Source organism: Caloenas nicobarica, chromosome Z, assembly GCF_036013445.1.
Source record: "Caloenas nicobarica isolate bCalNic1 chromosome Z, bCalNic1.hap1, whole genome shotgun sequence".
Lineage (NCBI taxonomy): Eukaryota > Metazoa > Chordata > Aves > Columbiformes > Columbidae > Caloenas > Caloenas nicobarica.
The window spans coordinates 95,737,197-95,761,920 of record NC_088284.1 but is presented as its reverse complement, the minus strand read 5'-3'; the positions used below and the strand labels follow the sequence as shown (position 1 = coordinate 95,761,920).

General features: G+C 37.2%; 1 protein-coding gene across 1 annotated transcript in view; it reads left to right on the top strand.

The window, feature by feature from the left end:
* ADGRL2 (adhesion G protein-coupled receptor L2) overlaps nt 1-24,724 on the top strand; it is a 390,203-nt gene that overhangs the window by 187,590 nt on the left and 177,889 nt on the right. The window contains exon 3 of the mRNA XM_065657083.1: nt 24,138-24,179. The gene's annotated coding sequence lies outside the window, so the exon portion shown is untranslated. The remainder of the gene's footprint in view (nt 1-24,137; nt 24,180-24,724) is intronic.

The following is a 24,724-nucleotide window of genomic DNA, read 5'->3' as shown; positions in this document are numbered from 1 at the left end:
AAAAACAAACAAAATGACATTTTTCCCATTGTTTTCAGGAGATTTCAGTAGAGTTCAGTGCTGAATAAATAATTGACAGTACAGAAAAATATATTTTTCTTTTTCTGAAACACAAGTCAGGCACAAGACTACAAAGTGGATAGCTGTGATTTAGAAAACTGTAACTCAGTATTAATGTTTAATGGATGTGACAAATTCCTTGTTGTGAAATGTTATAAATCACTCATTGAAAGAAAACAATAGAATATTTGAGGTGCATGTTGACAAGGGGTTTGTGTGGATCAGAGGTGACATGAAAGCAATGACCACCTGACGACAGTATTATACCTCTGTGACAAAGAGAAACTCAACTCTGATCATTTCCTATAACACAGAAAAAAGAGTGGCTTTTTTATGGTTCTTTTGATTCTGCTGTATCTTGGGTATATTCATATTTATCCTAGCAAGGAGAAATAAGATCTTCTACTCCTCTTCTATCATTCTTAATTATAAACTTTTTTCCATCCCAGTTTTTAGTCTATCAGACATGAATGCTCTACACTGCGTTTGACTATGGCATTAAGTGAACTAGCTGCTCCCAGAAGACTTGATTCTGAAATCCTTATTCCTGTTAGGATTGATTTTGATACTGACTTTACCCATCCTGAGTTGTTTCTTTCTTCTCAATAATTGTACTGAAATCAGTGGGACTATTCATTCTAGTAACTGCTCACCATGTAATGATGTTCAGAGCACAGCCCAGGAGGACTGATGGTCAGTATGTTAGTCTGCATGAATATAGGTAGCTGAATGTGATCCACTGAGTAGTTAGCTTAATAGTACTTTTGAGAGTAATTACTGCTTACTATAATGGAGGCAGAGCTGGATCCTAATGTGTTTTCTCTCTGTGTTGCTTCTCACGTTCTTTTTCATTCCTGAAGTTAGTGTATTTGGCAAAATGTTTCCCCAGAAAAAGCAAGGTATGTGATTATAACCAAATGAGAAACTTGGAACTACCACCAAAAAAAAAAACCACACCCCAAAAAACACAAAACACCACAAAACCCGCCAAAAAAAGGACCCAAAACAAGACACACCACCACCACAAAACACTCAAATCTCATTTGTTTATAACTTGTTACTGCTTTTGTTTGTTTCAGAAAAGCCTATTACATTTACTGTTAAATGAAACAATATGACCAGTGTGATTTTGTGGTCTAAACAATAAGAATAGCTGTTTCTTAGATTTTACTTTCTGCAGTTTCTCACTGTTTTTCATTAAACAGCAGAACCTGTAAACTTTAATTCATAAATTCACCTTTTAACCTCATCGATCATCATAATGAACCTTAATAGCTAGATATTCCCATCATACAAACTGTTGTGGTTCAGAGCATGGTCAATTCCTTTTTTGAAAGATTTTTGGAAACTTTATTGTGAATATTCCTTGGGATTTGTTTTATTTAAATAAAGAGATGCTTGTTTGAAAGAAAACTTACTTAAACCAAAAGGTCATGGGAAGCTTACTATTTGAGACATAAATAGCCCCAGTATTTTGTCATACCTGACTTTTGCTAACTTTTCTAGATGTGTAGTTTAGATAATTGCTAATAATTTCCTTCTTTCTCCTCCTAAAGGTGGATATTTCCCCCTTTATTCTAAGAGATTAATTTATATCAATAGTCATGTATCCAAATACAGAGCACTATCAATATTAGCAGTGCAGTCCTGCTCTGACTGTCACTACTCAACAGATATTTCTGTTGAGCCCTGTGAACCTGACTATCACCAATAATACATTAATACTAAAATTAACACACAAACACCAAAAGAGAAGTAACCAAAGGCCTTGCACAGTTCTTAAGTAGTTCATGTGTATTATGTTCTTGGCCCTCCCATGGTGTCTTTTGTCTTCCTACCATTTCAGCCAGCTGATGAACCCCATGGTGCGGGTACTTTAACGCAGTGGAAGGATTCTCACTGCATCTTCTGCATCCAGAGGTTTTCATATCAGATGAATTGGGAGAAAGGCAGAACGTGACACTGTGAGAGTATCTCTGGTCTAAAAATGCTTAGTGTGTGTTTACGCATATTAGGCCTTTATCGATGTACGCTTTTAGAAATATATACACATTTTTATTTTGTAATCAGTAAACACACAAATTTGAAGAAATATCAAAGCATTCATTCAGGTTCCAGTTCAAACACACTATGATCAGAGCAAATACCAACAAGTTAAATTCTATACGTTATGCAGGAGAACAGAGTAGTAGAGATCACGGTAATGGCCCCTCCTGACCTCAAACTCTTCTTATTTGAAGCTCATTGATAACAAGTGCTGTGACATATTCAGACAGTTGTATGAAGCTGTTGAGTTGAAAATATTTTTTTTCCCAAACATACTTGGCTGATTCGTTGGTAAAAGTTGCCTTCAGGCAAACACATGGAAAACGATACAGCTTATTAGAGCTTAAACTGAGAAAAACTCTTGATAGCTGATGTTCGCACATCACTAATAACCTGAAAAGCTATGGGTTTTAGACAGTGGTATTAAAAGCAAATTCCATGTGATACATTGCACAAATGCCAACCCTATTCATACAATGGTCCAAATGTTAAAAATGTATTAAATCAGCTTTCTGAATGCCCCTGTTCATTATTTTGCTGACTTGGAAACCTTGGAGTGTTTTGTATCCATTTCATTATCTCCAAAAAGCATGAATTGTGTGATGGAATTTACATAAAAATCCTGCTGGAGAGTGGAGACTTTCCTGCACAGTCAGCTGCCCCTCCTAATCCAATCTTCCCCAATGCAGTTGGCCTGGTGGTTGCCAAAGTCTAACAGTGGGGATCTCCTTTGTTAAGAAAAGTATGAATTTGAGCTTTAAAATGAGCAGAAGTCTTTTCTATTACTCAGGATGCCTCCTCTTGCTGAGTTTACATGAGATGTCTAGCAGGAGGTGTTATTAAATAGCCTCAAAAATTAGGCAAAAAACCAATTATCTAGAAAAGGGACACAAAAGGCTTAAAGAAATGAGCATTTGAATTTTCATTATTGAGTATCCATGGGACACCACACCACTATTTGAATTTTCTTATTAACCCTTTGCATAAAAAGGATTTAATACTTTTAATCAGTTTTGAATTACATTTTGAGGAAAGAACAAGTTGGGAATTTTAAAAAGTCTCCTTCATTTCTTTCAGTGTTATTTCAGTGCTCTCATGTTTGCTCTTATCGCAAAAGAGTTTTAACTTTGTATTAGATTTTTTGTGAAGGTTGATTACATGGGCATTTCAGTCTCACCTTCATTCTTTATTTAGCTGAAATTCCTAATCACTTCAGTGGGTGGTAGACAGGACTCAAGTGTTCCTTTAGATGAATTTCAGCTTCTAAAAAATCTTAGGGATTGAGTAATGTATTCTTGTTTATTTTTTCCACTTTACAGATAAAATCTAGAGAGCATTCATCATCACCTGGATAGAAGTGATTTAACGCAGTTCATAGGTTAGGCTGGCAGCCATTTTCTGCACTTCAGCAAAACATCAAAATCAGAACAGCAAGAAAGAATTTAATAGTGATTTCATGTGACCCTTGCAAAACGGGTACCGATAAAGATACACATACTGCCAGGGAATTCTACCTGGATCAGCTCTTGCTTTATTAACAAAAAGCGTCCAGCTGCCCCCGCCTCAGGAAAAATGCTTTTTTCAAATTAACATTAAGGAACCTATGCTCTTCTATTCTCCTAAAAAATAAAGTTTTATAACAGTTCAGTCTCCTTTTTTATTCTGAAGGATCCACTCCCAGAGCATGTATCTGATCATGAGACTCTCGTTGCTTTCCTAGTCTGTTTACTCTCCCAATTCTGCTTCTTTGTTTCCTTCTTCTTGTTGCAGTCTTCATATTATTTTTTTATATTGTCTTTTACATGTCTTTTCCTTAGCTTTTCCTTGTTATAATCCCTCTAACAGTGGAGTTCAGTTTAAGTATCTGTGAACAGTAAAAACAAGCTAAGCCTGGAAGTCGTACAGTCACTAACGACAATCTTCATTTGGTTTCCTTTGTTTTTACTGGGCTCTATTGATTTCTACTGGAGTACCAGTCTTCCCAGGAGCCAGTAGAAGAGCAGTCCTTTGGCTCTCTTCCAAAATGCATTTGCGAAATAATAGCATTAGAAAACTCCTGGACTTCCTAATAGAGAAGACAATAGCAGTGTCCAGGAACAGTGCAGCAGGGTCCTTTGAGTCTGCCCGTTTAGCCACGATGCCAAACTCTACACTCATTTAGAAAGAGACCCACAGAAACCTCTGACATCAGTGGATTTACAAGGGCAGAGTTTACTCGACACTAATAGCACTGATGAGAATGACAAGCTATTACAAGCTCTCTTTTACCGCTTTGAAAAAAGTTCAATTTCCAGGCAAATATGATATCACTTCACTTCAGACCTGCAGAGAAGATATAGCTTTGGATGGCAGTAAATCTGAAATTAATTCTTAAAAATAGAGTACAGAGATTTTTTTGAGGTAAATACAGGCTTGGTGTTTGTCTGCTCATTTTCTGGCATTGTAGTTAGTTTTTGGGAGAAGGAATGAATGAAGCGTATGGCCGTGCATGGCCAGGCTCCCTTGAACATTACTGATGAGTGCACAGTGCTAGTGAACTGAGACAGAACTGAAAGGACTGCCAATTTTTTTTTTTTCTGCAGTACTACAGAATCAACAAAATAATGTGGAAGCCAAATGCAAAAAAGCACAGTTAGAGAAGAATCAAATATTTTGGGGCATTCAAAAAAGCTCTACAGTAAATCAGACTCAGATCTGGAAAATCATCACTTGGGAAAAGCTCTGAAGATTTGTGGAAGGATTCATCATTGATCCTTGTACTGAAAAAATATAACAGGGGAACCTTTAACATTTGTGTCCACATCTTTAGCTAGTGGAAAGGATGCAGTTCCATTAAGTCAGTGCAACTGTCCTAATTTGCACCAGCTGAACTTCTGCTTCTTTGTTTGTGTAGCCTTGTCGGCAACCCTTGCAAAGGGAAAGCAAACATTCATTGTTCTTTCCTGGGTCATAGAAAAGCCATTGCAGAAGGATCCCAAAGTTTCTGTATCGCTTTTTTCATTTTTGCAACTAGCATTATTCACATACGAACGATCTGAATTTACAGTGCAGAACTTAATGCTTGTGCTTCTGAATGTACCTGACACTTGCTGATGGATGAGGAATTTCCACTAGTAGAATTCACGTATTGCCATTGTTTCATGCAACATAATTCATGCTACATTAATTCAAAATATGTAAACTGAAAAAACAGCACAATCTGAATCACAGTTCATTTCCGATGAAATTAAAATCACCTTTTCCCCAGAGATTTGCTTCTTAACCATTTATTTCTTTTAACAGCCGTTTTAGACCCTTTATTACTTTATCCTTGCGTTGTCACAAAACTGGTTCTCAGTGAGCTGCTTTTTCACTCTAAGTTGAGGCAACACAGTATCTGAATCCATGCAGCACTGTCTGCAAACAAGCTATTAGTGACTGAGGCATGATCATAGAGAGACAGCCTTCATTTGTATTCACATATATACACACTTACTGCACATTAAGAGTTATATTGCTAGCTACAATTTTATTATTTCCCATACAAATACTTGCTTGTATTCTCATAGGATGTTATGTGTTCATTAGAACAAGAGTAGCTCTCCAGATTAAGTTGAAATGCATATCATGAAGGGGCTTGGAAGTTACTGAAAAAGATATTCAGAAGCTGTTTTCCAGGAACCAGTTAAGGAGAAGCTCCTTCTCAAGTGTTGGTAGGTACTTCCAGTCATTCAGCTTCTTTCAAAATTAATTGGGAGGTCAATATTTAGTCAGCCCTTAATTAGTCAATGCTAATTATGATGTAAGAAATACCACAACAAAGCTGGAGTCCTGGGATCCATCTTCTGCTGAGACATTAGAATAACTTTCAGGACTTTAGTTGAGGGTTTGGTGCTGAATGTTTCTTGCAACTATCTCAGAAGGGCTTGTAAATCTCATTAAAATGTGGTAACCAGAATGATATGTGGTTTGGAGCTATTTCCTTGTCCCTGATGGAAATCACCCGTTCCCAGGATATTGCTATCTCAATTTTGCCAGGGACAATATATCCCTAAGGCTCACAAAACACTTGGGAGTAAGGAAAATGTTTGGCCTTTAAAACAGACAAGCTTGTGTCAAGAGTCAGTTATTTTAAAAGGAAAAAAAAAGTCCCTGGAGTGAGAATCTTCACGAGTTTAAAAACTTTCCCCTTTTCAAGTGGTGCACACTGAGCAATGGGCTCTCCTTGGCTGTACATTCAGCACTTTATCCATGAACAAAGTATAAATATTTCCAGAAAACCCATTTCTATATTTATTTTCAGAGTGATGTCACTTCCTCTCTTTGTACAGCTAGTAAGAGAGCATTTTTTTATTACTGGAGCACTTCAATCCAAAGTGAACTCTATTTCCAGAGAATACAGGGACACACAACCAGTGTGCTAGCTATGCAATTGCAGCGGTTTTGACTGTAAATGAAACCATGTTACTTTCCAGTTCCTCACCCAAATTCTCTGTATTTTTTTGGTTTAGTACAGGCTAAAGAGCACATTTTTTTGCTCAGAGTTTCACGTGAAAATATTGACAACCAATCACCAGGCAGACTCCAGTAGCAATTACTGTAAACTGTGCTGCTCCGTCCAATAACATTAATATTTTTAACAACCGTCTTTCCAAAAGTAACTGCACCTTGTGAAGATCAAAAATGAACAGAACTATATAGTTCTCTGCTGTCTTCAAAGTATTTTCTGAAACCATTATTTAAAAGTATTCTTCAGTACACAAGTACTGTGTAATTGATGCAGGAAGTTTATCTGAACCTTTGATCACACTTTTATCAGCATCAAAATACGTTTTATCGCATTTTACGGAAATGTGTTACATTTTCATACCTTTTTGTTTACTATCCACCACCTTCCCCCTGAGAAGAGGCACTTATGAGGCAGGGTGCTTAGCAGCACCCTCCCCATGTTTCAGCTTCAGGATGCAGTTCCCTCAAGGAACAGAATGCTGCTTAGTTTATAAATATCTTCTCAGCCTCTTTCTATTTGAAAGGCCAGTGCTGCTGGGGCTCAACCACTGGTGAATAGGCAACCTTTCCTCTCTGGCTACGGTAAACAATCATCAGGTTTTACCTTCTCCTGCACGAGTCTGAGCACATCAGCTATGTGATAGACCTGTGCTCAGGAAAGAAGGGATCTGTCACTGCCTTTCTATCTGCAGAGTACAATTAGCTGCATTTCCTGAGCCCTGCCTGCCTCATTAACAATGTTCTTTAGAAACATTTTACAAAAAAAGAGATTTGTTTCCTCTTCATTTATTTACACTTATTGCTTAACTCGCATGGTACGGCCATGGTTTTCAGAGCAGGGCTTCTTATCTAGCCCAGTAAACGGGATGACGCCTTAAGGAAGCCAAGCAGTTCCTCAAAGTCACACTTTCCTCTAGCAGCTCAATCAGGATTGAAGTGAGGGTGCTTTTACTCCTTCTTTCTCCCCATTTAATCACGTGGCCTCCCTCACTGCTGACAATATGCATCTGAATTCCATTGGCTGGGAAAACTGCTACAGAAAAGAAAGAAAACAGTATATCACACCTCCATAGCCTTGAGACCTGAGGCAGGTCAAGGCAGCTGGTTACAGGTGACACATCTTTTCACCAGGAGACTCAATTTAATGTGAGATCCCTGTCAAAAATACTAACTCAGTGCCCTAAAACTCTGTTTTGAGACCCTAAAGAAGGATTTCAGTAGCTAGATCCTCCACCTTTAACATTTTAGTGTTTGGAAATTGATTGCCTGGAGATTTAGATGAGACATCAGGCATCTTGACTCCAGTACAGGTTTTTAGAACTTGAGTTGATATAGGAATTTTGTGTTGTGTTTTACTTATTTTGTGTATTCTTAAATTATACCCTTTGAGGTACTCTCATCATGAATGTCATTTACTCTCGAATTCTTATGAACATTATTTTGAAGCACTTCAGATATTTTCATTTTAATGACACATAATGATGATTACAATTATTTAAAAAGACATCCACATGCAAACCTAGCAACTTCTTAAGAATCCTGGAGTTCCTTAGAAAAACAATAAGACAATAAATTAAAATAACATCTAGGCTAATTGTGAGCCAATTAAAAACCAGCATTTTGGTTTGCTATTTAAAAGTAAATGTTTTCATAGTCTGACTTGTAAAGGAAAATAATTCCATTGATACAGCAATTTTGGAGCACAGAGAGCAGAAACACCCAGTGTTTGGTAAACCTTTGGAAAAACTAGCAAAAGCAGTGCTGTAAGAAAAAAGAAGTAAGCGCTTCCATAATATAGAGAGTGCTAAGATCATGTACTAATAGAACCCTGAATGTTAATTACAGAATCTTGAAGTCTATTCAGTACTATATAAAGAATCAATTCAATGACCTGAGACCAAATGAAATATGAAAAGGTTTCTTAGTCCGCCTTTGTACCCTGATGGAGGGACTTTCAGTCACCAGAAACCAGTACATTCTTTTACTTATTAGAAAGTTATTCAAAAAGAAAACTCCACTGTGAACCATCTATAGAACAAACTAATCTGGTGTCTTCCCAGGAGAGGTGACCATCTCATGTCTGAAATTCACATGATAAAATAATTTTTTTGCTGATGTATAGATACATGCTGATGCTAAATGACTATTAAAAGACAGAAAAGATCAAGACATTCGCTAGAGCTCTTCTTGCTGATAGAACATGTATTATGTCAGTTTGGGGGAAAGAAAGGTGTTGTAGGGGGAACAGGGCAAAACATAACACCACAGCCTGCATGTTAGAGATAATAACTGAAATACACAATATAATAAGAAACAACACAGAGGAATACACCAAACTTATTAAAATTCCACAAAACTTCAGAAAATCACTAAAGCATTGAAATTATCAGTGAATTTGCCCTAACCTGATGTTCACACTGAATGATCTCAGTCTTGCCAGTGATTTCGTGACTTTAAGTTGATATGTTTTTAACAGCATTTTGAGTGAACTTCTGTTCTAAGAGCCCAGCTAAGCATCTTAATTTAACTTTATCTGCAGAGTTTCTACATTGTCTTGTTCTATGGAATAGTCCAAATGAAGTTTAGATAAGCATGAGGTTGTATGATTAAGGGATTTGTGCCATTCATCTCCCATATTCATTCAGTTGAGTTTCATGTTGAGCTCCCATATTCAACCAGTTTGACTACAAACTTGAGAAGACCTTCAGTATGTCTCTTTGATATTCATTTTAGAGTACACTCTAGGTCTCCTCTTATCTCCTGTCTCACGCAGTATCCTCAGCAATTTACCTGAAGAAAGTAAAACCAGGAAGGAGACAGTGTTGGCAAGAGGATAGAACAGCAGAGTGGTGCACTTTCAAGTTTTGTACCTGATTTGATGGCCGAGCACATTTTACCATTCTGTGGCACCCTTTCTATGTAGTTTTAGTTAAATTATTTCTTCAGTTAATTATGCTTTGTGATCTACATGTGGAATACACTACACAAGACAGATATTATTTATTATTAAGGATATGTCTTCTCAGAAATTAAATATTTTCATTAGCAATGTGAGTTTATATTGTACAAAAATGTCTTCTAATCCCTTTTTTGATGTTCTTGCATTGAACTCCAAGTGGCTGTTTTCAATTTTCCTTAAACTGATTAAAAACAAGTTAAGAAGCTAAACCAAAATTGAACATTCTTTAACCTGGGTCATACCTTTTTGATGAAAGCAGTTCACTTTTTTTTATATAATCTGTTGAGGCTGTTGATGAACATGAAGCAGAAAGAAACAAGGCAGAGTACAGGACAGTAAAGAAGTTAATGATGGGAAAGTCTGAGAGACTGATTTATGGCAGACCATTGTAAGTATGCAAAGAGAAGTTCGTGGACACAGTAAGACATCAAGAAGTTTTCTATTTAGAAATATAATTTTCTTTTTTTGTGTATGTATAGCTGATAAGGGGACATGTAATCCTCAGGTCTAAGCTGTTGAAAGCTTGAAGTAAGCAAAGCACTACCAGTAGAAATGATGTCCAAAAAAGGATGGAAGTAAGAGAGATGATGCAAGAAAAGGTGAAACTCAAAGAAATTCTATGCATGTATGTTTATGTTTGGAAAGCCAGATAGGAAACAACAAAACAGAAACAAAAAGAGTATGATTAGGAAAAGCTGTTCTTAATTGCTAAAATGGAGAAAATTTTGAAGGGTTAAGTATTTTTGTTGGTATTTTCTGATATAAGCTGAGCAAACTAGTTCAAAAGGAGCAAATTTTTTTAGAAGCAAGAACTTCTCACAATCTTTATTTCAATGTGGGTTTTTGTTTTGTTTCATTTTTCCTAGTGTTTATTTACCCTTTAGCTTCTGTAGATTGAGAACAAATGCTTTCTATTTCTCTGCCTTGAAAGTGAGCATAGCTGCATTTTAATAAGAGGGGTTTACGATACATATAGGGTTAATGAATGTTATTTGGTATAGAATCGTGAAAGGATATGACTGATGGAAAGTCATTCTGTAATTAGATAAGACTCAAACTTATTATTGGATGGAAACATACTACTAGCATTTTCTAAACACCTATTGCATAGCAAACTACTGGGAATCTATCATCAGCACAATGTTTATCAAGAGCTCCCTGGAACACCTCAGCTGATTACTGGTATTCAGGGTGAGGTTTACAGCCCCATTTCTGGTCTGCGGGCCTTGCTGTGTACCTGGTGGATGCAGCAAATGGACACTGCTTAAGTTGTAAAGATTTGTAAAGGTTCTTTACTTGCTTGAGATTTTCCCATGGAGTTAGCAAATAACTGGCAGAGCCTTTTATGTATTAGACAAACCACATCTCAAACCACTTTTCATACACAAATTTTTCAGCTTTTCATCATGCCTATATGCACACTGTTGCTGCAATATTTCTTTGTCCACATTGATACTTTTGTGATCAGGAGGGGCTGTTCGATTCAGGTTTCAGAAAGAGGGTGAGATTTTCATTTTTAAATGCTTGTGGATTCTTCATGATGAAAGTTCTGTGTTATAAGAAGTTATTGTATAGCGAGAGCATTGTATGTAAACATAAATCACTGAATTATATTGACATTAGGTATAATCTGACTGCCCACGTTTGAAGCAAAAAAGTAACGATATATCTGTGTTGTCATTGGGACAGATGTAACTGTGGACACATAGCCATAAACATAATTTTCCTATATCAAGGAAAAGCCTGGGAAAATTTATATAGCTTTTATCCAGTAAGATTTCAATACACCGTGCTGAAGTTAACACAAGATAACTGTGAGCTGTAGGAGTCTCTATCCAGCAGGGACTCAACCGTGTCACACCACCACCACGTGAGAGAGCAGCCAGCCGTGCCTGTGTAAGGCAGCCAGAAGCAAGGGGGTGCTGGTACTGGTGGGGCTGGTGGTGCTGGTGCTGGTGGTGCTGGTGCTGGGCCTCTGCACCACAATTCAGATATGAATGATATGGGCACTACTCAGGTCCAGCTGCAGCCTCTGTGGCTATTTGCCGCATCTGTGAAAGAAATAATCTGTGAGAAGTGGAGAAATAGCAAATGCATATTATTAACAGATTGAAAAACTACAAGTAAGAAATTTAGGTTAACTTTACTGGTTTTAATTCAAAATATTCTTTAAAAAGATTGAAATGTCTACTTTAGTTAGCATTAATATGTATATTTACAATATTCCTTATGCTGCACCTGTAACATAAAAAAGAAAAAAAAAAATAGCAACCAAGACGAACAGTACAAGCTGCATAGTACTTTGGGGTCATTCATGCTTCAATTCTGTTACTTCTTGGTGATTCTGTGTAAGTTTGTTTTGAGTTATTATTTGATTAAGACAGGACTTACGATGATCTGGGTGCCTTCTCAGCACTGAGGAGCTTACATACCTTGTAATTGCCTCTAATGTATTCCAATTTTTGTGTGCGTTTGTAACTATGACATCTGGTTCTTTGCCAGACTTTCTGGGTGGCATTGCTATACACTTCATTCTCAAAGTGCTGAGTGACACGGTCATGAAAAATACCTCCTCTTTGCCCATTAAAAAACCCAGTCGTATCAGAGATGTTAAAATTTATGCTAAGTCTATTCAGTGAAACATAAATAGTCATCACTTGGAGAACTTGCTATGCAAGGCATGATCTTGCAATATGCTAGGCTCTTCCTAGATATTCTCAGCACCCTCAACTTTTAGTGAGTTGCTTGATGCTCAGCACCTTGTAGGATCTGGCCTCAGAGAAAGAGCATGAAAGGATGCAAAGTAAACTGGCAAACATTCAGCTGTTCATTGTAGAACTTTTCTTCTCTCTCAAAAGTAACTGTTCAAACAAAGGATTAATTTAGAATAAAAATCATTAAAATTGAAAGAAAAGGAGGAAAGAGAATGTGTGAAAAAGAATGTTAATAACAGTGTTTGAAGAGGGAAATAAATTGGAGAGATTAAAAACCTGATTTTTCTTTTAAATAACATTAGGAAGGTTGTAGATGTTGTTTAATATTGTCCTTGAATATTTTGCAAGTGGCACAACCACTTCATGAGATGCCAATCGCTGAAATACAGAGTTGTGATTTAAAGTGACAATGTCACCTTAGTTTTAGTCCGAGTGATGGATTTTGTTTTGAAATGGCTTATACTAAACCTAACGTGGAGAGATGTGTTTGCATTTGTTTTAATTTCAATTAAAATTACTCTGGTTAAAAACACCACTCCCATAACTTTCTATTAATTTTTTTAATCTTCTAATGTGAACTCAAATGGGCCCTGCAAGATACCCAGTACTCAGGAACAGAGCTGATGCATCCAGAGAGCCAAGACAGACACCAAAAATTCCAAAGCGTATATATTAGCTTCGGACATTTCTTCCCTTTTTAACTGAATGGCTGTAAACACACAGACAAAGAGTTTTTAAAAAAGAGAGGAAGCATATTCTTAATAGCTTGCACCTGGTTTATGTGAAGAGCTAATATGGAATCCTGCAATACCAACTGATATCACTTTCTTTTCATTTTTTATTATGATAAAGTATAAAAATACCAAAGTGGTGGAATAGGAGGCCTTAAGTCTTTATTTCATTGGGTTTTAAGTAGCAGACTGCATAGTAATTCAACCTAATTTATGTACCATGTTTATTGTTAAATTCTCCAGATTCATTAAAGCCCTGGAACTGCGTTCGTATAACAGAATATGACCTCTTTTCCTGGCTGCCTAATCCATTTTCAAGCTGCATACACCTCTTCGAATATGTGTTAAAGTAGTAGCCTTATTTTGACAGGGAGATTTCATAAAGCTTTGAAGTGTATCATTAAAAGGGACACTGTCAATTTGAATTTTTTCAAGATGACCAATTTAAAAAAAATCTTTTGAATGTTGGAGGGTTTTTTCTAATTCCTAGAAAATGTCTACTTTTTTTTTTTTCCTCTTTTCTCTGTGAGTGTTTGGAAGCACCATTTAGAAGACCAGAGACTATTACCATGATAGCCATCATTATTAGTCACAAACACTTTCATATTCCCCCCCTCACATAGTTTTCTCTGACAGGAGCTCAGTCCAGTGCATATAGCCTGAGTCCTGTGCATTATTTTAGTATTATTTTAAAACTTTGAAACAGGACTTCACTACAACATTGCTCTGCCCTGTGCACTGCAGTCATTTCCAGTCTTTGCTGCCTGTTTGGAGAGGTTTTTCAGGGCTCCCTCCAGCAGCCCCCTGCCTGCAGAGACCGCACTGCCAACCAGCCTCTCAGTCATGGGGCTTTGACAGACAAGCTCTGCCAGATGTAGCTGCCATGATTTCAGAAATTCATGCTCACAGCTGTCCATCTTACAATTCTGCTGGAAATTACTGTCAACCTACAGGGACAAGAGAGAGAAACGTGTGCCTGTACTTGAGCCACCTACATTCACATCGCCTGTTAATTTAAACTGCCAGTGAAAGAGCCTTTGCCTCAATCTTCTGGACTGTCGATGGGATTATGATCTTCCAGCGGAGGGGCAGGGCATAAAGCTGGGAAGTGGTAACATCCAACATTCTGGCAGCTTTGTACTTCAGTGTATGTGAGCCAGAGCACAAACTAACTGCACTAAGTAAACAGGAAAAAATAGAGAAAAAAAAGGTCTTTAATCTTTCTCAGCTACCCTGCACGGCATGCTTTTAGATGAGAAACTGGCATTCAAGTTTCCAGTGTCCTTTTAATGACTTGGTGAAATATATTTTATTTTCCCAGTGAAGCTGTTAAACTGCGAATATTTTATCCAAGCGATTAAAGTTACTTTTTTACTCTTACAAATTGGGCACAGAATATTTATATACAAGAGAGAGAATGAACACTAGATGTGATAATATCTGACAGTTTATGGGAATGTGTTTCAAATTACAAGCAAAGCATGTGTGCGCACACATGAATACAGCTGTGGTTTCTCTTCAGCATTAGGTAATGTTCTTTCATAAAAGAAAGGAGTGAAGGCTCCTGCTATTCCGTTCAAAGGACGGACGTTTATATATTTTATATAGCACTCTTTATACTGCTGTGTTATGGTATGTAATATATTGGAAGTTCTCAGTCTGTGATAGACCCCCAAAGGGTAGACATGTAGGTCTAAGAGATGAAAAAAAATCAAAGACATGATCTCTTGACAGAATTCTATAACCTTCTCACACTGCCTCTGAACTTCATTGCATCCTCGAGGTGACAGAAAGCTGGCAAGCTAAGTAGAAGCAGCTGCTCATGATGGCATGCCTAAGATATATGAATCTATTCAGTGTGATCAATGGCTGAACGCTCAGCCGCCCGAGTCATTGATCACCACCGTGACCCCAGTTCCTGCTAAGTCCATCAGGCTGCTGTGGAGGCTTTAAGGAGGGAGTGGAAAACAGAAAGCAGGACATAAACAGCAAAGGGAGGAGAAAGACGGAGGCACGAGCCCTCCTCATAAAAGCCATTCAGGAAATTGCAAAGCTCATTACTATGTGTGCGGTACTTGATCACACTGAAGTTTTGCTTTAAGGTGCATACCTGAATAAATGCTGAGAAATTCTGTTCTATACATAGTCTGGGACTGCCACGGGAGCCTGCCTTCCGTGGAATTTCAATCAGGGCTAGGGGTCTAGGTTCTCCATGCTCCTTTGGCTGTCTCAGCTATAATATGCACGTGCACAGGAACCTTATTTTTTATATCCTTTCCACAAATGTTCTTTAAAATATGACATGTAAAAAACAAAATAGCAACCCACAGTATATGCCAAATTTTGCCAAAGAAAGCAACAAGGATACAGTGCAAGTGGAGTGTTTATTATGTGAACATGTAAAAAGGGTACAAGTTAGTTTTATTAAACGTGTTCTGCTCATACGCAAAAATAATTTAACAATTTAATTGTTTCAGAAAAGTAACTATTTTAGTGCAGTTGCACCATGAAAAATGACTTTGTTAGAATGGTAGAACAGGTTTCCACATGCTTTTAAGTCTCAGAGGATTCACTTAATTTTCTCAGTTCACTAATAAAAACATCTTCTACAGCGTCTAACTACAAAACTTGGAAAACTCAAATGGGCTGCAAAAGGCCAAGCTGAGCTCCTTCTATCTCATGCATCCTGTTATTATTAAAGATGCTCCCAGTTAAACCTTAGCAGTTTTTCTGCTACCCTTCATTGGGATAGTTCAGTTTTAGTATAGCACAGAATTTAAATGCACTGAGACTGCATAAATCTCATTGTTGATACAGTAAGTAATGCCAAAAGAGAATTCCATTCACTCAATCAGAAGTGGGATTAGAAACACTTTTTCCACTAAAGTAATCATACATGAATGTGAATATGCACAAGGGGTCTGATCCAGAAGTAAAAGTTTCTCCCAATAACTTGAGATCTGGACTTAGTCCAAAGAGCAGATCTGTTGAACAAAACCAGTACATTTTACATCGGCACTTTTAAGCATGGAAGTGCCCAAGAAAGGCAAATGTCTTCGAGTCTATTGTTTAACTTAAGGCTTTATTTGTTTCACAGAGCTCTATTCTGAAGGAAAAATAGTCTCACACAAACAAATTGTTTAGTTTCATATGACAAAAAATTATATGAATCTCAGCTACTTGCATTTAGTATTCATGATGCACCAATTAGATTATAAGACTTGAGCTTAGAGCCAAAGTGCTCAGAGCAGAAGAGAAGATTAATTTCCGTTTTCACCAGGAGAAAGCCACATCCCTATTTGTTGTATTATTCTGATGCATGCATTAATATTTCTTTTGTTTTCATTTTCATATATTTCCTTTCATTATATAGCAGTTGGGCTATCAATACAGCTGTTGGTAAGATATAGATTCCAAGTACATAGAATCAGAGGAAGAGATGCTTTCTTTTGTCCTGGTGCAAATTTGGAGTACTTCCAGAGGTACCGTTGGGATTACAGTACTGTAAAAATGAGACAGAATTACATTTTTAATCTTCCTTCCTACCATGTCTTCATATCCTTGTCTCCAGGTCCAAATGTTGTTTGATTTTTGAGCACTTCTAAGTCAACAAAGATGCATTGTCATGGTGATAACTGTTGGATAACACTGTCATGAAAATAACTGGATTAACTGGTTAAAGTACAGTTCCTTATTTCATTATGTGACTGGGATATCAAGCCGTCTCATTTTTCTTTCTCAGCACAAAACATGTAATAATTTACACAACAAATGATCTCACTGTGACATACATTGGTTTGAGGTTTGAATGAAGTAGTAAACCTGAGAATTTTACCCACAAAAATAAGCAATCTATTAGGTTTGTTAACCTCCACCTCTAATGAGTGCATCCATTTGTACGTGCATAAAATGTGATTTGCAAATCCAAATTTAGTGTATATTTAACACATACTACTACTACTGGTTTTTATGATTGTGTCTTTGATCTCTATATGCAGACCTTTGGCCATGTCAGTTCTGCACATCTCAGGTATTCTTTCTGGGATTTCATTGAATAGCCAGTATAAAAAAAGGCCTCTTTTGCATTTAGTTTTAGAAATGCTGTATTAGGACAGACTTTTTTTAGAAAAGTTCTCAAAATTGGTCTTACAAACTCCACCAATTCCAGTCATTAGATGTGCTTGTCAGCAAAACTACCTACCATCACATTTCTGACCTGTCTTACTGTTTCTGGGCTCTTCTGCTATGTATTCCCACCATCCTTCTCCATTCAGTCCTGTAGCTTAATGAGTTTGACGTAAATTCCCTCCATTTTTACCTTAAAGGCAGACCAAAAAAAAAATGTGCATGTCATTTTGCATGGAAATCACAACACCTATATTATTGTTTTTGAACCTGCATTTCCTGCAGCAGAATTGGGAGCACAGTCAGTTGGCCCAGAGGAACTCCCAGACACACACAGCTGGATAAATTCCTGCTGTTCCCTTTTGTCTTGCCTGTAGGCATTTTTAACAGTTTTCAGTTCAAGTACACTTTTACCTTTTGTTTAATTTTAATTTGTCTAACAACATACTAATACCTTTAGGGAGTATTAGTGCTACAGTAAAAGCATACATAAATTCTGTATATACATATATATGTATGTGTGTGTGTGTGTAACATACATAAAAACTGAGCAGTGCCTCCTCTGTAGCAGTTCCACTCTCCAGCTTCGTTAAGCTGTGAAAAAATAATAACATGTTCACTTGCGTAAACAAGGAAAATGGACTCTGTATTGATTAGGCTTTATAGAAAGGTTCTTTAAACTGGAGTAGAGTTGAAACTAAGTGACTAGAGAACTGAGCAGAAATTGCTTCAAGCAATATACCAAGCAGTGAGTCTTTACCCTGGGGAGAGGGAGAAGCAGAATATGTTGAGCACCTTGAAGTGGGAATAAAAAAAAACGAAACTCTGGAGAGTTTTACTCAGCTTTTGAATTTTCCTGTCATGCTACCATGTCTCTCTGTCATACAAATTTCTGCCTTCTTTGGCAACCATGTGAAAAAGGGAGCTGCAGCAGCTCCTGGTGCAAGACACTATGTCCACTGCTTGAGGCAAAACATTCAGGCTGCGAAGAGCCAGCGTCAGGGAAAACGGGCCGTTCTCCCACGGAAATGTCAGTTTTGGTGGATCAGGAAGAGGCCCCGTGATGGACACCCAGAATGCAGCGGCTCTTGGAGAAGGTGCCTGCAGAGAGCACGGTGGTGCTGGGCACTGGGAGGCCCAGGAGCTCTGTGGGTGCTGGAGGGACGGGGGACCCTGCTGGACCGCTGAAGTGAGGTTTTGGACGTTATAAAAAATGTAGTTAATTGTATTCAAAATGAGGGAAGGGGTAAGGTTAGGTTAAAACAGAGACTAAGGAGAAACCTACTTGAAGAAGGAATGAAAGGGGGGAGGAGACAAACTGTTACCGAAAATGAAAGGCCAACCATGGCAAAGATTTGTAAACTGCTGATAAGAAACCTAGTAAGAACTGTGTGTCCCCTATAGAACTGTGTGGCATGCCTTAGTTTAGAGATTGCACTGTATTATACTCTATTGTGCCCTGTGGAAAGCACAACCTCACCAAAAAACTCTTTTGAAAATGTTTAACTTTCACTTATTGCAAATAAACACAAACAGGTAAAGTGCTTGATAAAGTTTAAAATACTATATCTATAACAAGTCTGGAGTTTTTTGTATAGGTAACTTATTCCTAATATTTGTTGGGTAGGTCTTTCATACAATCCTAGACAACAATGAAAAGGATAGGAAAATATGTTCCAGAACTGAATATCTATGCTGGAACTGTACAGGAATAATTCCAAATATATCAGCCTTTAACTCCGTTATATTTCATAAATTCATAAAATTGACAAATTAAACAGGAATGTACAGAGGAACATACAATAACTCTGTCCATTCCCATATTTTCTGACCATTTCTGTTCCATGCATCTTTCTTCATGTGGTCTTCGAGCACGTAAAGAATAAAGTCAAATTTCCTCTCTTCTGTGCTGCAGTAAAATGCCATAAGCTCCAAAAAGCATCCTCTAACGACACAGTACCGTTCTGTGAGGCTTTTTGCAAAATCTCCTGTTTATAAACTAGTCAAACAAGGAATATATTGTTTGGCATAGATTTCTAGGTGTATATGGCACAGATAATTTCAGCACTATAAAATTATTATTATAAAGACTATGCACCAGATTCTCAGCTGATGGAAATCAGCATAGCTCTTCCCATGTTACATGAATCAACTTTTACATGAATTCTTTAAATGGAACAAGTTATACTACAAACATTCTGTAATCTTTAGCTATGCATGGATATTGGATTTTTTAGGTATAACATTTTGGGAGTATTTTAATTTTAGTACGGAATTGCAAACTCTGAACTTTAAATGATCTTTGCATCTTCTATGGCACAAATGTTGCTTGGACACATTATTAAAACTTATAGTGTATAGTCATATTAATATCTGAATCTTATATTATATATACAAAGCTGCAGGGAAATACCCATTTTAAATTACTGGGACCAGCCATGCAAACATAAATAGTTTTCATTTATAAGACTAGACCCATTGATTTCAAACAGTATGTGTGTACATCTTCAGAAGTACTGATGTGAAAAAGCACTGTAGACTCTGTAACTTGTAGCTTCTCCTTCAGAACCCTAAAAATACAGCAATTTCACTGAAGGTTTAGGAAAGAGTGCTGTCATATGACATGGTCCCACAGATGTTAGGCTTGAGCACCTCAGCTGGAAAAGTCTCCCCAGATCCTCAACAGACAGCCCATGTAACATGGACTTTTATGTTATATATACCTTTGTCATGCATGAAAAGAATACTGGGCACATTTTTTTCCTGCATTTTCCAAAGAAGTCACTGCTTCTATAGCTTTTTAGTATCTTGAGTTATGAAGTCTCTCGAAAAGCTGCTGTGGCACACACGGAGATAAACTGTGGAGGGTGAGTTTATGTTGCACGGTCAGGAGGGCTGATCAGGCTCTGTTATCATTGACAAGATGTAGAGTGGCTCTGACTCTGACTCCATTATACCTCTCTGGGACAATCGTGGCCCAAGTCAACTCTGTACTTACCCAGGGTTTCCAAAAATCTTTAAGACACCACTAACCCAAGACCTTATTTGAAAAATGAGCTGTGATAGTTTATTACATGTGAGCAGATGAACAGCTATGAAAAATGCATGTAGAAGCAAAAAGCAGTGTAGAATATTTTCTTTAATGCGAAAAAAAGCAAAATCAACTAATTGACTATTTAAAGACGACCTTCAGAATATGCAGAATTATGTTTTAATGCCTTATGTCTATCATTCCTTCCTATATGTCTGACTGTAATTCAATCTAATTCAGTCTACCTAATGCATTTCTAATGCGTTTTTCACCATAGAAGCTAGGCACCATTAGGAACTTATCTCTGTTCCCACTTTACCGTGGTGGTGACATGTTTTCAAACCAGACATTTTCTATGTCCGAAAGATCAAGACTTCCCATAATCTGAATTTAGTAACCCCAATGTACTTTTAGCTTCCTGACTCTTCTTACTGTCTGCATTTCAATATGGAGTCCCCAGTATCTGCTCATCACTCCTAATTACTTTTATTTTAGCCTATGTTCCTGATTTCTGGGCCAAGAAGTTTAAAGAACTATGAGGTACTCTGACGAAGCATTTAATCATGGCTGAGTAATCAAACAAAAAGCTTTTCAGGGCAGGGTGGAATATGGGAGGAACCATATTGTCTGCCCGATTATTGTGTTTCCTGTTCTCAGCCTTGACAGTTCCTGCAGGGACCAGAGGACCTGCCCATAGCTTGATGGAAAAAGTTCCTGAGTAAGTAGAAGCCATATAAAAAGGGAGTGGTGGCAGAAAACAATGTAAAATCAGTGAAGTAGGAAAGTCTTAAAGCATACACACTTTTCATCTCTTAAAGCTTTTGTCATCAGGGTACAAAACTCTCTAGAAATATTTGTGGCTATGGGTGAGGAGCAAGGGAAACTTGGCCATTAATTCCTAAGAGGTGTTATCAGATGGATCAGGGTTTGGCTGTAAATTTGACTACATTGCTGCGGTGCACGGAGAAATGAGTGAGGAAATATCTGATTAAAGTGTACATTGCTGCTGAGGCAACTGAATGTTGCCATAGCAATTGAGATGAAATGTGCAAAGAAGTGAGATAATTAAATCTAACCCCTTTAGTAGTTTTGATAGTCAATGCACTGCCAATAGGAAAAGTTATCTACAGTGTTAAAGATAAAACATATTCCTCATGGAAGTATTCCTTGCTGGTATTTTGTTGCTCTCTTTCTAAATGCATTGCTTCAGGTAGCTAATTTGAATGTTCTCTTAAATAATCAAATACAGTTTTGACCTTGGTCTGTCACAGCCTAGAACTTTTGCTGACTTATTGTATCACGGGAACTGTCTACACAAAATATCCAGAAAGTTTTTCTTTGTTGCTGTCATCTCAAAGCTTACAGTTCAATAATATCTAGAACGTGCTGCCCTCTTCAGGAGCTAGTGATTAAAAATAGGTGATTTTGTTTATTGATTCAGGAACTGTAGTGAGCAATCACGAACTACAGAGCCAAATAAGGGGGGGAGGGTTTGACATTTGTAATACCAATGCCAGATATACTGAAAGTAGTTGCAATGTTAATAACCAAATCTGATTTTTAAAAAGGAAATAAAAAACTCGTTAGCATTTCTTAAACTAAATTTGAGAACTGGATGGTCATACTCATGTCCACGCAGATTATTTATTTCAGTCAGTGAAAGCAAAAGCTAGGAGAAGCCTTGACTCACTTCCTCTGAAGTAATAATTCCGTATTCTATATACCAGCAAATAACCTGTTATCAAAATTGTTTTTGTCCAAAAATAACTCATACATTAGCTGTCATACTAAACTTATTTTTCTTTCAGCTGCTCTTCTCATCTGAATCCATGTAAGGATTTAAGCCATGATTTAGCAGAACATTAAAACATACACTTAACTTAAAGAACAAACATTGCTGCAAAGACTTCAGGGGGATAGAGGCAAAATCTACCCTTTTGTGAACATAATTCCTTTTGAAGTAAATGAGAACTTCTGGTCATTTATGAAATGGTGACATTTTATTGGTTTACAAATAGCTTTGGAAAAACATATTATGGCTTTGTGGCAGGACTCAAAAACTGTGTGGAGGAAAGGCAGCTACTACTTTGCTGAAATGAATGTTGTTTTTTAATGTAACAGTCCTGAACAGGCAGTGGATTAATGACTACCTGAACCAAACCGCATGGTTTGCAAACTGTGAGGACTGAGGAGCAAAGATCTCTGGGAAGGACACGAGATTCAGTACATTGTGGGAACCTGGCTCACCTGGGATGGATTTCCAAAGGGTTAATTTTGAGCTTATGTGAAATACTGTTTCTTCGTCTGAGGGGGACCCTATTTTCCTGCATTTTGTAGATGAAACGAGAGATTCTGTGCTACTTCTCACACGAAGACGACGTAGCCCACAAAGAATGGAGCAAAAGTGGCTTTAAGCCATCTCTGTAGATGCTCAGATTCAAGGCTGGATACAGGCCAATGAATCTCCACGTAAATTAGAGCAGCCCTCAGGGACTGTTCTAATTTACATTAGCTTTATCCAGGCTCCCTATATCTTGTGCTGTGCTGCAACCTAGATTAAGTCTGAATTTCTGCAGCACTGAGCACCCTGGAAACTCCCTTTTTGCCCAAGGTAAACTCCTTGAACGGAAATAACTCCTGTACCATACCAGGGAACTCTTCTCTGTGCGGACACTCCCTTACCTGTAATAGCTGTATTGCATCCAGCCGTATATGTGGTCATGGTGAGAACCTGGAATCAATCTATCATTTATTTTAATTCTTAGCTTTCCTCTTTAAAGGTAACAAGCCTACCTAGACATCAACATTTATTTATGAGTGGTTTGTGACTGTATCTCTTGGTTATAGTAACATTTTCTAAACATAATTTTTAATTTAATTCCTTAATTCTTTCCCTTGCATGTTTACTTTAGGATTTAGTTTTCTCGAAGAATGAAGGTAGTTAAGTATATCAAGTGGGGTTTAAGTGTTTTTTATTTCTTGGCATAAAACTGTTTTACCTCTGAAAACTATGTACGAGGCAGATAAGCGGATTCTGTGCCTAACCCTGGCCACTTCAGCAGGAGTAAAGTTGTATTCTGTGTGAGAAATGATGGCAGAATTTAGCCTATTGTCCCAAAAACTTTTTATTCTCTAACTGCACAATTGCGACATATAGCACAAGGTGTTATAGAAAAGTTAAAATCCTGCCTGTGTAGATATTGAGTGAAAGCGATCACTCTCTGTTCAGCCTTTAGTTAAAGGAACTGGTAGCAGTGATTCATTTCTTTCTAAAGAAAACAGAATAGCTACAATGTCAGGTATAAAACAGACTGAAAGGGATAATAGAAAAGAAGGAAGAGAGTTAACTAGTATCCATTCTTTCATTTCCAGATCACAGTTACAGCATGCTGATGAGGTGTGTGGTGTACTTAGTACTTTCTCAGTACCCCAGTCAAACCATCGCAAACTTACAATCCACGAGCAATCCTTTTTTTCTAAAACAAAATACAAAGCTTGATGAATTACTTTAATAACCATGAAAATATTTTTTAAAAAATCATAAGACAAATTTCTTAACGAGTTAAGAAGAAAGTCTTTAACATTTCATTGATAATTGCCTCTTCTCAACTTAACCCCTTATGCACATGCTTTACCCTGTTTTCTCCCACTCTGTAGCAGTGTCAGCAAGCCCAGGGTTTTATTGTCAAAAGCACAATAACAAACTGGATGCCAAGATCCTGTGTCTGTATTTTATGAACACTACGCAGATACATTCCAGCTGGCATGCAGTTCTAACTACAGATACACACAATAGCCTGTGCTTTTTTCTAATCAGGTACCTGCTAACTATATGTAATATATATTCAGAACTGCATTAAACTATTGATCTATGATTTGAACACATATTTTCATTTTTTGTTTTGATGCTGATGCATTGTTTGGCAGCTAGATTCCCTGCAGATAAGAGTATAATAACTAATAACATTTTCTTTGCTTTCTAGGGTCTTTATGGCAGCATGATGAATTCCATCTTTTCCAGAATGGTAAGCAGAAAGCTATTTCTGTTGCTGATAACAAAGAACATAAGGTAAATTCTCATAAGAAAAGATTGCCAAATTGCTTGAGAAATAACTGTACTGTACAATTTCATAATTATATGGCTTATACAGCTGAAAATATTTGAATATTCAAATCCTGTAAGCTACCTAGAAAAGATTTGCAGAACATTATGCTAATTATTCAAAAGAAAATAAGTTAGAATTTAACATCCTTGTTAGAAATGCTGCTGACCCCGGAATGCTCAATGTTTTATTTTTCTTAATGATTTATTATAATGTATAAATTCCCATAAACATAAATACATTGTTTTATCAGTGAAGGACATAAATATTTCTTTTCTTTGGGCTGAGAAAGGGTGAGTTCTATAGAATGCATTACTATTTGAATTGTATAAAATTGATCTCTATTTATGTTTCACTAGGGCTTTGCTGTATCTGCGAATTTAAAAATATGTAGTTTCCAAACGTAGGCATCAGTTCTGCATGCTATCAGGTTGTTTGAAAAAGATGATTTCGTTTGTCATTCTTTT